Source organism: Eschrichtius robustus, unplaced genomic scaffold (assembly GCF_028021215.1).
Source record: "Eschrichtius robustus isolate mEscRob2 unplaced genomic scaffold, mEscRob2.pri scaffold_891, whole genome shotgun sequence".
Taxonomy (NCBI): Eukaryota; Metazoa; Chordata; class Mammalia; order Artiodactyla; family Eschrichtiidae; genus Eschrichtius; species Eschrichtius robustus.
In genome coordinates, this window is record NW_027175775.1 from 12501 (window position 1) to 16570 (window position 4070).

A 4070-nucleotide genomic window follows, 5' to 3' on the forward strand; every position below is an offset into this window, starting at 1 on the left:
CGCTCCACAAGCCGCCCAGTCCACGAATGGGCGGGGTGGGGGGGGTCTGCGGTATGGGTAAGCACACGGCCCACAGGAGCGCTCGCGGCCACAGCCGGGGGCACAACCTCAGCCGCCCCCCGGCCCAACACGATCCCCCCAACAGCACAGCCGTTGGGGGACGACCGCGACGAGGCGGCACCCGGCCCCCCACCGAGGGGGGGAAACAGAGGCACGCCTCCCTTACCGTCTCGACCCCCCCCCCAAGAGAGCCACTCAGGGGACACACCACCGCGGTGGGGACCCGAGGAGCACGCTGGGAAAAGGGAACGACACCACCGCTCGGCCTCGGGCACCTGAGGGACAACCTGGAGCGCTCCAGGGGCACCACCGACGGCCAAGCAAGGCACGCTCACGCGCCAGCAGGGGCGCGCAGCGCAGCGGCGGGACGGCCCCCCCCAACGACGCGGGGAGGACCGCTCGCGAGGCACACGCCAAGGAGGCGAAGCGAGAGTGTCTGCTGCGTCCGAGGACCACGGACCCGCCCGCGCCATGAGGCAGGGGGCGGGAGACCGAGGGTCAGGGCCGGAGACCACCACCCCTGCCTTCCCCCACACCCCTCGACAGGCCGGGAGGGTGTGAAAAGAGAGGCGAGGGGCCCGCGGACAGAACGAGAAGAGCGGTCCCGTTCGCCAGGAACGTCCGTCCCTCGTCTAGCGCGACTTAGGTCCGGCCCAGGAGAGCGCGACATCACCACATCGATCAGTCAATCCAGCGAGCCAGGGGCCAGAAAGCCCCGAAGGGGAGGGGCACGGTGAGGACCATCATCCGAGGAGCCTGCTTCAGCCTCACCGGCAGCCGCAGCCCCAGCCCCCCCCCTACCACCTCCTTTTCTTTCTCTCAGGCAACACTGGCCGACGACCCCGCCAGGAGAACGCCTGACACGTGGCACGGAGCCTGCGGGGTGGGGCCGTCTCAGCCACCACCGGGTGCCTGCGGCGGGGGGTGGGAGTCACACGGGGTGGAAGACCCACGCGCCACCTCGCCCCGCCGCCCTCGGGTGAGCCAGAGACCGGAGGCGGCACCGCGGGCCGGGTCAGCCGGGCGCACACACGAGAGCCGGCGCGCAGGCCCAGGCGGGCGGCTCAAGCGGCAAGGGCCGGTTCGGGTGCCAGGCGGCAGTCCCAAGCCCAGAGCCCTGCATGCGTCCGGAGTCCCCAAGTCCTCAGCGACAGACGCCAAGGAAGACCGTGTCAGCACCTACCTGGTGGCAAAAAAGGCCCATTTCGGGCGAAAAAAATCACGACGCCCGGCAGCGGGGCCCATCCACGAATCGCAGGGGTGGTCCCCGGGACCTCGGTCCCGCCACCTGTCCCCAACACTTCCCCATCCACACCAGTCCCGGAGCTCTCGGGGCCATCTGGTCGACCCGAGGAGCGTGGTGGCAAAGTGGGGGCGGGGCGGGGCGGGGCGGGGCGGGGCGGGAGGGGCGGGAAAACGTGGGAGAGGCAGCGAGCGGGCCGGGGTCGCCCTCCCCAGTTCGCCCGCGCGGGCAGGTACCGGTCCCTCCGAGTCTCCGGGCGAGGACTTGGTTAGAGAAAAAGAAATATCCCACTCGGCCGCCTCCGACGAGCGGGCCCCACGAGGGACCGCGCCCGGGCCCAGGCCGCCCTATCCGGGCCACCCAGTAAGGCTCGGGCCGGTCCCCACCCCCCGGCGGGGACTCGCGGTGGAGGAGGGGGCGGGGCAGGGTGAGAAAAAGTCGCGTCCGCCGACCGGGAACCCACGTGGGCACGCTGAAGGGCCGGGTGCGCCCTCCCCGGCCACCCGCGCGAGCAGGGCCCGGTCCGTCCACGTCCCCGGACCCAGGGGGACTTGAAAACATTTTCCCAGGGAGGCGCCTCCCAGGCGACCGGAGCCCACGAGGGACCGCACCCGTGTTGGCCCTTGCCGGTCTCTCCGGGTCACCCCTCGCGGCCCAGGCCGGTCCCCACCTCTGGAGTCCGACTCGGAAAAACATCGGTCAGAAAGAATCCGACCACCGGGACCCACGCGCGCCCTCCACCGGCCTAAACGCACGGGCCCGGGCCGGTCCCCACCTCCGGAGCGGGGCGCTGTGGGGACCCGGGGAGGGAGGGGGTCGGGGAACGAACACTCCGAAGGGTGAGCCAGGAGAAGGCCCGACCGCCCATCCACAGGCGCTCCGGAGGGCGCGAAAGACCCTCTCCCTTCCCACCGCGGCGGCCCGGCCCAGGTCGGGTCGGATGGCCGGGTCGGTCCCCGCGGCCGGAGGGGCGCGGGCGGATGCTGGTCGACCAAGCCAGGCGGCCCCTCAAACCGGCTCGAGAGCGCGGCGACGGTCCCACCCTCACAGACCTGCACGCCCAATCTCAAGCGACAGCAGGAGGCGCCCACGCCTGGGCGCCACCGGGACAGTCGCCACCAGCGTCGCCTGGCTCCCGGAAATCTGCCTCGGGCCCGGCGGCCGAGTCACAGCCCTCACGAAGGTCGCCGGAGCTCCAGAGACAAGGGACAATATAAAAGCGGCCGCCAGGTGGCTCCTGACAACCGGCTCCAACGTCCCCGGGCCGGATCCCGGTCGCCGGCCGGCCACCGAGGACGCTGCAGCGCCGCCGGGCCGCCCAAACGCCCGAGCTCAGCCCGGGGCGAGGCGGCGGGCGTCTGGCGCGGCCCCGAGGCGTCCGTCTCGGAGCTAGCCCCCGGGTCGGCACGACACGGCGCGACCCCGGCAGCAGACGGGGTGGGGGGGCGGGGGAAGCCGGGAAGATGTCGCCGGGAGGCTGCCTCGGAGGAGACGCGCTCCCCACGCGATTCCTGGGCGGGGGGAAATCCCACGGAGACGCCGGCGGTGCCCGGGGAGGCTGGCACGGGCTGCCCAGAGGGGCACGAGCAAGATCCCCGGCTGCCCGGACGGAGGGAGGGAGGGAGGAAGGGAAGGCGGGGACTGGCAAACCGAAACCAGGCCAGCGCTCAGAGAACAACGCAGGAATGCATCCTTTCTCGAACGGAGGAGGTCTTTCGGAAGCAGACACGCAAAGCCCAGAAGCTAGAAAGGAAAGGAAGGATACACTCTGACCCCCACACAAGTGGAAATAAACATCTATCTGTGCCTAGACGGCGACAAAGTCCAAAGACAACACATGGGTGCGTGGGTGGGGGGGAAATGCACTTGCGGTCACGAGAACATGGATTTCAAAATGGACTGACCACAACCACGGGCGGGGGGGGGGGGGGGGGTGAGGCAGGCGGGGGTTGGGGGAATGCGGGCGGGTGGGGGTGGGGGGGCAGGGGGCGAGGGTGGAGTCCATAGCCATCCACTAAAGAAGCTGAGTTCCGGTACATCTACACAATGCAACACTCTGAGCGCGAGCGGGTGCGTGTGCGTGGGGGTGGGGGTGTGTGTGTGTGGAGTGCGGTAAGTATCGACAACCAACCGTAGTCCCACCAAGACCACACCAAACCATACCAGCAAAGAAGTCAAGCTGTAGAACTACTCTGGCCTTGAAAACAAAGGAAAAAGCACGCACGGATAACATACATACACGTATTACCTATGCTCGTGGCGCACGTATACATGGACCTATAAAGGCCTAGGACAAGCCCAAGCATATCCCGTAAGGGGAGCCTATCCAAAACAGACCGAGGCCTCACACAATTCAGCCTCCAGAAAACAAGCAACCCAGTGAGAAAAGTGGGCAGGAGGCCCGAACAGAACATGTTCATTAATTAGGAGAAAAAAAAAAAAAGAAAGGAAAGAAAACAACTTTTTTTAGTAAAAAAAACAAAGCAAAACGGAAACACAACAACAAAACAAACAAAAATGAAACACAAAACATTTTTTTAGTTAAGAAAAATAAATGGGGAACCAAAGAAGCGCACGCATTTCTCTTGACAAAGATATTCGGACAGGCCCAGGATCTGGAGTTGCGACAGCAAGTTCGTAAAGGCAGAAAAAGTGGCTCCTGATCGAACACGTATTTTTCAAGCTGAGAGAGACCACCACCACCGTGGCATGCTGGAGGACTCAGAGATGTCACCTGGCGGGTGACAGAATGGCTCTCCGACAAAAG